Here is a 12,729-nt window from a genome sequence, read left to right as displayed (position 1 = left end):
TGCATGAGTGAGGAGGAGTCTGGCTAGGGGGAAGGAGAGCTGATGTTTTGATGTTTGTCTCTGTTCTTATTAGCTGAATCTATTTCCCACAGAAAAATGTGCCCTGACCTTTTTCTCAACCCACTAGATTTCTTGTTCTTTTTTTTTAATCCCATTTCTCTTCCCCCATCCTGCCAGGAGACACGGTAAGAGAGCAGCTGGGTGGGTATTTAAGTTAGCCAACATTACCACAATAAGAAAATGTGCTACCACAATGAGAAAATTATTAACAATCTTGATGAGTATTCATAAAAAGAAATGTGACTGGTTTTCAGTTTTATCAATAAGTGTTTGTGGATTCCTTTAAATAACAAGAGCATAATCAAATAACATGATTATTTTTAGTCTTTCCTGATCTGCTGGCATACATCCATCTTTTGGGGATAGCTGAAAGATATATATGGTTGGAGCTTATGGTTTTTTTATCCCCAACTTTTACCATGTCTCCTCTGTTAATTGTCTACTTGATTTTTCCTATTCAGTCAGTCAGTCACCGGCCCCAGAGAGCAAATACTTAGAACAATCTAATTCAACCAAATATAGCAGTACCTGGCAGATTTTTGCTGTTGTTTGAAAATGGAAGGTTTTGTTGCATTTAATAACACAAAAATTTAATGGAAATTGTCTTCCTTGAAGCACATGAGAAGCAGAAGTAGATGCACACTAGTATGAAAGCCACAGTGTTGTAATCAACTTTAGCAGAACTTTAAACAATATTCTAGTGTAATGTCTAAGCTCAACTAATTCTCAGGACCCCCAACAAAATAAAAGTTTTTATTAATTGTTTAGAACACTTAATGATAGTTTCTCTATCTTGGGAAAGAAGAGGGTGGGTTTTATTGTTGTTATGTTGAGGCCTCTTTAAGCACAATATTTGCTATGTTGCAAATTGATCCTTCAGACTTTTTTGTATTGTTAACAGTTAACTAAACCAAATTCAAGTATTTTTACTTAATTTATCTGTTCATTTGACTTAGCCTTTTGCAAAGATTTTAAATTCTGTGGTTGTATCTTTTTCTCTCTTCTCTTATATTTTAAAAAAGATATTTTTTCAATGTATAAAACAAGACAAACTAGACAAAGAATGAAATTACTATTACAGACAACAATAACCATGAAAAAGGAGAAAATTTTTCATAATATTTTGATATTTAATCTTCTTCTTCATCACTTTCTTATCTGGATATCTTACTTCAAGAGTTTAAGACTTCCAAAGTAGTGCTTGCTTCAAAAGGGAGAGAAAGTACAAGAAAAACAAAATATCTCTTGTCTAAAATCTGATCACTTCTAGTATCCCTGGGTTTGCTTTCAGGTTAAAACCCCTGGAACATACAAAGACATGCTGTTTTCTCAGTTCCCTTCACAAGGATATTTATTCCTTGAGTTAGGAACAAGACTATGGAAAGTAAATATTTTACCTTTATAATGTTTTTGTTTTTGTTTTTGTTTTTGTTTTTTTTTTTTTTCCAATATTCTTAATGGGAATACTACAATTGAACTTCTCAATTTTCTTAAGTTGGAAGCATGGAAAGTTTGTATTAGCAATGTAAATATAAAAAAAAAATTAAAAACCATCATAAATTACATATATGCACTGAATCACTCATGAATCTATGTTATGCAACTTAATTATGGACAAGGGAGAATAATCTATAGACCAAATATAAAAATTCATCTTAGGGGACAAGATTGTATTACTATGTTTTTGTTTGAATGACATAATATGTTATTTTGGATTCAAGTGAAATATAAAGCTGAAGAACATCAGTTAAGGCTGTCAAACCTGAAATTACCTCCCACAATAAATTAAAATAAAAGCAAAAATCTTGATTTTATACAGCAATAAGCTCCTTGTATTTTATTAAAAAGACGTGGTAGTCTGTCATGCTTTCATATTTTAAATTTAAATTAAAATTTATTGCATTCCAGAAATGGAAATTAAAAAAGTAAAAGCCTCAAACAATGGCATATGCTTATTAAGTATTATGACTTTGTTTATTTCCTCAGAATAGCTTTTTTTACCCCAGCAACTATTTATTTTTAATAGAATAAAATAATTTTTAGGTGTTGTAACATGGTTTATGTCAAATTCAAGGACTGACCTGCCTTGCAAAATAGTTTCATTGGGACACATTTGCATTTTTAGTCTAGTGCAAGATTAGGCCATAAGTACAAATGTGATGAAGCATGGAAGGTTTTGATTGCATTTATACATAGGCTCACCTAAACCTTTTTTTTTCATAAATGGTAGCAAATCACATTGTAACTGTTGTCAACCAACTATTTCCACAAAATGATAGCTTTTAATAATATATATTGTAGTAGAGTGCTTGAATTCTGTCATGAAGAATGATACAATATCTTTTAAACAATAAAATTTAAATAATTTAAAATTTATAGGAAAACCTTTTAAAGGCTTCCTGTTGCAATATTAATCTTGTCCCACTGCTAAGCTGGAGCAATGCTTTGATTGTTATGGTTGTTGCACATGAGTGTTTGGCCACTTAAAAAACCACTGTCAGAAGTATTGCAAAAACAAGTTTTAATATAAATTTGTGAAAGCGCAGCTTTACAGAGTTCGATGGAAAGGTTCACTGTGTTACTTACTAGACAGATTGAGGCACACAGGAAGATCAAAAGAAAGAATTTGGAAATATTTACATTGAAGCTAAGAATGCAAAAGAGGGGAAGGATGCAAAAGGTATGGATGCAAAGACAAGAATGCAAAAGAGTTTAGCAGCATTTAATCACTAAATATTTAAATATTTAGAAAATTATTCCATAGAGTTCACTACAATTAAGACATTGACTTAACTATAGATTGAGATAGTAACATTTGTATCACAATCCCTTCACATGCCCACAGGAAAAACAATGTGTATACCTATTTCTATGTCTGTAAAGGTATCTGTCAAAAATTCCCCTCAGGTTTACTGAAATACTCTTATCATATCCCCCTGCATCTGCCAACAGGCAAGGGTTGCACGATGAGGAACGTGGAGATGAGTGTGAGGGGGTGTCCATCTGGCCTTGGCTGCCAGAACGGTTCCTCCAGCACTGCCAGCCTGAGGGTCTGTGAACATGACAGGTGCTACTGCAGCCTGATGTGGTCCAGAAGAGCTCAAAGGAATGCTGTTTATAGGGTCCCAAGGTAATAGGGTTTGGTCATCAGTGGGCTTCCACACTGGTCATAACCCCAGCCCATAACTGCAGAGGTATTTTCACAAAGTGCAGTGACAATGATACTGCTCCACTAAGGCTACAATGCACAATGGCACTGCCCCACACAGCCTGTGATCCAGGTACATGATTTCCTAAGACTAAAAAGGAGAATTGCTTATCCTTTGCTTCCCATCTGGAAACAGCATCTAAGAGCTCCTGGTCTGACCGGGGCTCAGCTTGAATGGTCAAGGGAAACTTCCCCATCCAGCCTGTTCAGTCAGGGCCTATCAGCATAGTGACACCAGATTCCTAGTAGTAGCTATCTGGGGGCCTGAGTGGAAGAAAAGGAAGCGCTGTGCACATCAGATTTATTCTATCACAGTACAAGAAGCCTTGTGAAAGTTGAAAAAGCATGTTAAGGGGACATGTTTTCACTGGCATGTCGAAGAGTATACAAACCTAATTTCTTCAGGATTTGTCTTGGTCCAGGTCTACCAAATAAATATATTAATATCTGGCTGATACAGAATGTTATTATTAAATCTGGAGATCATACCAAGGGTGGGAGGACTATTAGGAATATGTACACAGAGTTTAACATTGTCTTGGAAATTGTTGTGAAAGAGATGTAATTCACTGCAAAGAATTTATTGCTTTGCAGTCAGACATTACATTGGAGAAAAAAAAATCAGGTCTAAAAATTGAACTATACTGATGTCAGTCTCTTAGAAAAAGACCTACAGGCTACAGAGGATCACAAGAACATGAGTCATCAATGTCACCCTCCTGTGAAAAGTGCAGATATTATACAGACAAATGATCTTTCTGCTCTGCTCTGCACTGACAAGACCTCAGCTGAGTATTTCTCTGGTTTTTGGCAGCCCTTCAAGAACCTTCTGAAACTACTGGAGAGACTCCAGAGAGGTTTACAAAAAATTACTACAGGAAAGATTGAACAAAATGGGAATGTTTAAATTAAAGATGAAAAGACCAGCACCTTATGTGACAACAGTGTTCAGGTACAAGATGAACAATTGGGCAGTTTTTGTCCATGAGCATTGTGGATTAAACAAAAGAGGCTACAAAACCACTTGAAAAACACCAGTGAAATGTTAGAACAGATTGTCTGGGGCACATTGTGGAGTCTCATTTATGAGAGGCTTTCAAGAAAGGTTTAGTAACCATATGTCCTGCCTGATGGGGCAAAGAAGGTTAGCTGAAAATTTAGTTTGGCCTGTCTCAGGACCATGCAAATCAGCCCGTCTTTCACTCTGGGCAGTGGCTTCTGGGGAGAAGGTGAAGATATTCCAGAGGACAGACAGGAGCTCTCAAAATAACAATAAAACCTCTTTTAGAATTCACACTCTCATCCTTAGGTCTTAAGGGAAAACCAGTTTGTTTACCTCTAATGTGAATAATAGATCAAATTTTTAACTATTTTTTAACATCAGCTTGCCTATATTATTTATGAAGGTTAAAATGTTTTATTATCTAAAATTAGAGAAGCCACTAATGGAAAAAGAACAGCAGAAATGTCTCCTTCCCTCCACCACTTTTAAACACATGTGTAGCAAAGAGTCTAAACCAGGAAATTCAGTTTGGTTTTACTATCGAACCCCAGTGTTCAGAATAAAACACTAAACTGGCAAAGGACCTGCTTTTCTCATGCTCTTGTATAGCCATGGGGAATGTCAGAAATGTAATGAATAATAATCTGGCACGTGCCAGAGGGATGTCAACTGTTCCTGAAGAAGAGCAGTATTGTCTTGGGATAGGACAAAAAAGTTATGTGTGGTACTGCATGTTATTTCAAATAATCCTCTCAATCATCAATTTTACACAATTGTGTTAAAACCGATGAAGAGATGCATCTTCAATAAATGCAGGTCACAGCAGGCACCATGGATACATTTTCTATAAGACATCAGCACTGAATGAAGATTATTGTTTGATTAAATTGAGTGCCTGATGGTGAGGCTTCCAGCAGATAAACACAGCCAAGAATTTAATCAACAAACTGCATCATATTTGCATCTATTCCACATTCTGTCTACTTAGAGAAGGAACAGATGCAGACTCAGTAGGAATCAGAAGGCAAGGAATCGATAGGGAAATACTCTATTAAGAAGAAGTTTCTGAATTTATAATCCAACCTTGACCTAAATATGTTTAGATTCTCACTACGATAGTTGTCTCAAACTGATGGTCTCCAAAATCCATATTCTGTCTGTTTAACAATGTCCCTTTGCTGGCATCATTATTCTAAGTGAAATGCTGAAATAAATTCTCTTTTTAAGCCCTTCTGACATATGCTAGTGCAGATGTTACTCTAAACAGCTAACCTCTGCCTGTGGTTTATTTTAGTGGTTAGCCTACATCTGCTTTATAGGGATTTGCTGCCCAAAGTAAATAAATAAACAGGTCTGTTTCAATCCATCTAGGGCACAAAATTATAACTGCCGGACGCCTTCGTGAGGGAGTCACCAGACTGCAGGATCTTTGGATGCACATAGGGAACAGCATTATCCCTTACATTGGCATTTAAAGTTTGGGCTGGAGGTGGTTCACCCCATGTTCACAGAAGGAACTGTGCAAAAGACAGCTGAATCACAGACTGTAAAAATGTGTCCAGTATCTTCCTCAATGTTTTGCCACAACCTGTTTTCCTGGCAGCTGCATCACAAATGCAAGGTATAGCAAATGGCTCCTCCTCTTTGTACCAATGGAGATGGGCTCCATCCTTGTCCACTTTCCCTCCCCTTTTGTATAGCCCAAGCTGTCTGTTCTTAGTTGGGCAGCTTACTCCTGAGTAGTTGCAGATAAGAGTTATGGGAGTGAACAAGGGTTAGTAGTTACAGGACGGTCCTCCCACTCAGTTCTTTACAGTGAAATGAGAGTGAACAAAGAAAAAAACATCACTTTATGTACTGCTTTCTTCTTTAACAATTTCTTAGCATTGTTATTACATAAAAGCAAGCGCAATTCAGGAATAAGGTCTTTACAGAAAACTGCAAGGAACAGGCAGCTATTTCTTACTTAAAATTTAGACAGAATAAGAGAAAACTGTCAATATATTCTTTTATCCTTGGTAAAGAAGGATCTGCACAGAGTATTAAGTTACATGGATATGTTCAAAGCACAGAGATTTATGTAGAAAAAGATATATAAAATATGCATCTGTAAATATACTACACTGAAAATATCCATGTGTGAATATATCTGCGCAAGTGTATATATACATAAATATATATGGCTATGTACGACATACTTAATTCAAAAAATACTTGGGTTTATATGCACAGTTTCAAATTGAGACTAGAAGTGTAAAGGCTGTATTTTGAATAATTAAACATGTGGTTGCAGACTTCATAAATTAAACCTTAATCAACAATGAAGCCATAGCAGCCTAATATATTTTATGTTACATGCTTTTGACCCTAACACAGTAAGACCTTGCTGAGTATCTTTCATTACTCACAGAATTTGTTTCTGTGGGTGTGGGATTTATACTTTCACCAGCTGATCACATGGTGAATGAATTTCCTGATTTTTTCCAATGTCAGGACAGGAAAATTTAAACCTTTGCAATCTAAAAAGTATTTAAAGAGTCAAGATTGTCGATTAATTAGATTGAAATTCTGTTTGAGAGACTGCCTTCCATAAAGAAGGTTTGTCTTTCTCAAGGAAGATTCAGCTACTCCAAGGCACATTATTTACACAGACTTTGTAATGTTATAAATAGAATCCCACAATAGTTCATCGGAAGATACTCAGCCATTTTCACAGAACGGGTCAACTGGAGTCAACCCATTTTGCAACAGGTGAGAAGAACCACCCTCAGAAGATCATTTTCTCCTTGCATGGCCTCTAGCAGGGCAAACCAATAATGGATGTGTGTATCAGAGACAGAAGATTTTTAGAAATCTAAAGCTGTCTGAGATTAATTCTTCCTTCAGTTGCATAAACTGCCTTATCTCTCCAGTGCCTGAATTTTCAGGTAAGGGTAAGCCCACCAAGATAACATTCTTTTTCGAAGATGGACAATATGTAGGGATGTTTGTCTGCACTCCTTCAACAGAGAAGAAAGATTACCTGAAGTAGGCAAATTTTTGTTCCTGAGTGAGATATATACATTTAGTATGTTACATTCTGTTTTGTACTTATTCCTTTATATTCAATATAAAAAATAAGAAATTTTGCTACAAGTGAAATTTTTTCTTATAAAGGAAATTTTATAACATTTTATACATATGTAGAATTTTCTTCCCCTAATACACATTTTCCAGTTTAATTGGATTAATTATTGAACTTTCATATTTTATAATCAGTAAAATAGCTCTTGGCTGTAGCAAGAAACAATGTGGTACGTACACATCACTTATGTGAAATGACTCCTTGTATTTATCATTCTATTTAATATAATAAAAAATAGAAGTTTTCATGGTTTTGTTCATCACTCTTTGCTGCTGAGTCACTCTATCAAGTATGTACAGTTTCAGAAATGTGGATTTTCTTTACATTCCTAAGGACTGTATTCCAGTTGCTTTTGGAAATCTGGTATAAAAAAATTTGCTGATTGTGGGGAAATAAAGGAAATGGGTTCTCTTTGATTGATTCTAAGAAAATACATGGCATAAAATTTTCAGGAGTGTGTTATCGATAATATAACAAAAATAGAAAGGTTTGGGTTGGAGGAAAACTTAAAGATCATCTAGTTCCAACTCCCTCACCATGGGCAGGATCATCTTCCACTAGTCCCAGAAGCTCAAATATGCAAAAACATACAAAAGCATATTATATAGAAAAATATATAAATGCATAATGCAAAAGTAAAGTAAAAATAAATCACACACACTATAGTACTTTATCTAACCAAACAGCTGAAAATGCTATCAATAATATTATCAACAAGGAGTACAGAAAATCTAATAGTATGATCATGACACGCATGAAGAATTATACAATATTTTCTGAAGTGAACACAGTAGGTACTTTACTCCAGTATTTAGAAACAAAACTGGCTGTATCAAAGTTTTTGTCCTTTCAGAAAAGAATGAAGTATTATTCATATAGCTCGTGTTTCAGGAAGACAAGACTAATTTTTTTTTAATTTAATCTTCTCTTGACAGAAGTGAAAGCAGGTTTAGATAAATCTCATTTTAATTTGCTTTCTTTTGTTTTTGTTTTAACCTCTCCCACATCACTGCAGAGGAGAGATGCTGTAACTGAACACAGCTCCAGTCTGCTATTCTGTGCCTACACAAAACTTCCTTTCTCTTTAAAAGTAATCTCAGGAAAAAATAATTTGAAGTACTCAGTGCGTATTAACTTGCTGACTCAAGATTCGAATATTATTGGATTGCTCTCATAAGCTACTTGACCTATTGATGAACCAAAGCACATGTTCAGATTAAAGTGAATGTCTGAATCCAATCAATAGTTTGAAATTTTCTGCTACATCAGGTTTGATGATGACTTTTCAAGCTGTACTATATCCTTTTGACAGATTAAATAAGTATATCCATAGATCTTGTGGCTTTGACAAACTAATCACTGGAAGGTGAGATATATATCTTATGCACCCAGAAGATATTTGCCACATTGATTAGTTACCTCCAGGCATTGCAGCAAGAGAGTGTCACATTTAATGCCTGACTACTTCTGTCATAGGTGCCAAAAATATTGTGATAAAATGGTTTAGTGGGTAATGTTCAAACTTGTAATAAATAATTCTGATCACTGATGCCAAAAAGGAAATGGTTTGAGGATCTTGGTTATTTTTAATAGTACTTTTTTTATTTGACTGGTATTAAATTCAATTGATGTATTGTTTACAGAAGGATGTGAGTGTAAGAAAGAGTTGGGCCCATCACTTTCAAAGTCTAGTCAATGTGAAACAGTTGCTGGTGGGTTATTAGACTGTTCTACTCATGGAGGTTGTCACTGCTTCAGTAAAGATGTGGAGGAATATGTGAGGTTGATAAAAGACAGCAAACACTGATGATAAGACTAAGGGTGCAGACAATATATTTCCTAGATGTTGTAAAGTGGATTGCAATACCCCAAGTGAAAGATTTCACTACCTGTTTTTTCTTTTTCTCTCTCTCTTATTCAAAGAAATAAAAGATAATTTCACAAATATAAATGAATATAAAATTCAAATTCCTTATGATAGCCTACAGTAGTAATGAATGGCAATTGGTTTCCTGTTGTGATAAAAATATCTCCTGGGATTCTCCTTATCTGTTGGTACAGCAAGAAATTCCTCAAGTCATAACAAGTAGTTCAGACCTTTCAGAATATTCTTTGAGTTGAAAAGAAGTATTGAGAGAGCTACCCAACTTTCAGCAATGCAATTAAATTTTCAAAATTGCAGGGGTATTGGGATATGATTCCTTATAGGAAGATTTCTACTTGTTTGCGTTTTACAGATGAGGATTTGTGATAAAGTCAAAATAATTTCTTCTCTGTTATTTCCTGTTTGGAACAGGATTCAAATGCAGAGACATCTAAAGTAGTAGTGTTGGCAGTGCATTAGGGATAGAATCGCAACTCATGTGGTTAATCTCTGAATATTTCTGTAAAGGAATGCTGTAATCCTTCTATATTGCACATCACCTCTAGCATTTTCAGACCAAGTACAAAGGAACACTTTTGTGCCAGGGATTGTGCACTGACAGCAACCTCTTAGAAAGGCTTTCAGCTCTAAGTAGATCAATTTTCTGCAGCTACAGCAGTTTCTGGATTAATATAATCTCAAGGAAAATTAAGAGAATATGTCCACCAAACTCTGCAAAATGACAGATCTAATTTATGACAATTTCAGGGTCTCTTTTCCTTGGATATGTGATTTCACCAATACCAATAAAAAGGTAATTCCTAGCATTTCAAATAGCTTTACCAGGATTTTGAAGGTAGAGTAGTGTCACAATCAGGACACGAAAGAATGACATTTACCCGTCAGGCTGAGAAGTGAGGAGAGAGAGTAAGTTCATTATGATTTGGGGTTTAAATAGGGTTTGGAATTTGATTGAGGATTGGGAGATGAGAGGAACACCCCTCTGACCCCAGTGGTCATGTCAGAAGTCCATCAATTTGTCCTTTCCCCTAGAAAGAATGTTGTTTACAAAACATCAGTCTTTGTTTATCTTACAATTCATAAGAAAACTCCAGTAGAAATGAAAACAATCAGAAGGCTGAAAAATCAGGGTGACAGACTAGAGTCTGGATATTCAGACCCCTCAGCACAGATATACTTGTGTCAGCACAGATATACTTGTGTTTGTTCTTGTGTTTGTTACTTTGCTATGGGAGATAAGGACTGGATACCATAAAAAAATGGATAAACCCTGGTCCTATGAGAGGCAGCATAAATTCTTGTTTGAATGAAGCAGCACATTGAAATGAAGAATTAAGTTCTTTTGTAGTGCTTCTAACTGGAAGTACAAAATTGTGTAACCTTGATCCTTTTTTTGAACCTTTTGAATTTACAGTTATCAGCTAAACCGATAACGGGAACTTTTGTAAACATCCTTTTAGATTATTCTTCCTTGGCTGCAACATTTCTAGACATATGAATATTTTTTTCCATTGTTGCTTGTGAGAAAACACAAGTGAACTCTCATGCACATACAGCACTTATCTTAATAAAGGAGCAAATCCTAATCAGTAACACACGTGTTCTGTTATATTATCCCTGTAGCCTTTTGAGATCCCTAAGAATAGCCACAGAATAGTCTGTCCATGAAGATCTAAGTCTGGAGGCAAGGTACATTAGGCAACTATCTGTCACAAGGAATTAGCTATTTTTTATGTCTGCCATAACACAAAAAGTTCTGGATTAGATCTTCACCTATGGAGTCAGTACCTTGCTAATTCTAGAATGATTGCATATACTCAGCTTGAATTTGAACCTCCACCTGAGGAACTCAAAGCATAAACTGACCATGAAGAATAATGGATTAAATCCCTCCATGGCATAGAACAGTTATCTCTGAAGCGAATTTTACACCTATTTCTGTTTGCCTTATAAGGAATCAGCAATATCTATGTGATCCCATTGAGATAATTTATATCAGTTCCTCTGCTTCTATGACTTTTCACAAGTGGAGACAATTATGTAGAGTACTACAAAATACACTGTCAGAGTATATTATCATACATAATTTCCCGTTTTTGCACTATATCACAGTAAGTAATAATGCGGAGATGGCCTTATAGTAAATATTAGCAGGGCTGGTCGGAACTAATCTACTAATGCAGAAACTTGTACTATCCTACCCTTCCAAATATATGACTTACAGATAAGAAAAAAAAAACCTTAGAAAGAAGTTATGACTTAAAAATTTTTCTAGTTATGACCAACACAATACCAATATAAATTTAAAGTAAATATAAAGAGGAAACAATAAGAGGAAACCAAGCCCTGATATCCAAAGGTAAAAAAATCATACTTGCATCCTTCTTTTTCTCTCTGTGCACTAGAGGTTTCCACTCCAGGTTCAAACATGATCTAATTATAATCTAAGTTATTATCGAATTGGTTCCTTTCAGTACTTTTTAATGTGTTTTTGCTTTATTTTTTACATTGAAATTAAGTTCTTATTGTACCTTTCCAATTGATAATATAATTTCTTTTGAGAATTGCTGCAAATTGCCTGTCATATTATTGTGTGTGGATGCATGCAGAAGTAGGACATTTCATCCTGGTAATGATAAGTGTTGATGTCAAAAAAGCTAAGAGATATGTTTAAGACTTAATTCCAAAAGACAAGTTGTAGTTTGACCCATATTTTTTAATTTTTGTGCAACAACAAAGAATCATACTATCTGTTTGGGTAAATTAAAATGCAACTCCAGCCTGCAACTCATGACACCATGTCAAGATGCAACTGTAATTGTTCAAGGAATAAATCTCTGGTATGATAAAAATATGAACTGCTTGGAATGTACATTTTGACAAACTGGCTTTTCAAGGAGAAGCCTTTGGTTTTCCTCTTCTGTACTTGAATGAGATATCTTTAATGTTACCATAAAGAAATTTGCTTATAGCTAATAAAGCTACTAGACTAGACCAACCTATTCTTAGAGCCTTGAAGTTGTCCAGAAACTCAGATCAAATAATAAAACTGGAAAGTGAAAAGAAAACCTGCCAGATTGTATCAGGAATGTACTGCTGGGAGGTTAATTCCTAGCTATTTAGTTTAGTGAAAAATTCTGTAATATGTATAAGTTTTCCAGCTTTATTGAGGGTTCTTAACTTTACACTATTTGTTGAGTGGTAGGTTTGGTTTCAATTAAGAGGTAATTTGCTTTACATGCTCTTCCTAGGTGGTCTTGGAAGACCAGTTGTTTTATTAAATAGAAACACTCTTAAAAAGATCAGACTTGAAAATAATTTTAAAATTTGTGTTTAAAAAGAAAGTCAATTATTTTAAAAGTTACCCTTTTTATTGAGAAAATTACAGACCTTTACAGGTGATTTAATTAAAATTCTCCATGAATGTAATGATGTATCATCACTATATG

This window comes from Zosterops lateralis (assembly GCF_965231275.1).
Source record: "Zosterops lateralis genome assembly, chromosome: 2".
NCBI classification, from domain to species: Eukaryota; Metazoa; Chordata; class Aves; order Passeriformes; family Zosteropidae; genus Zosterops; species Zosterops lateralis.
This window is presented reverse-complemented; position numbering follows the sequence as displayed.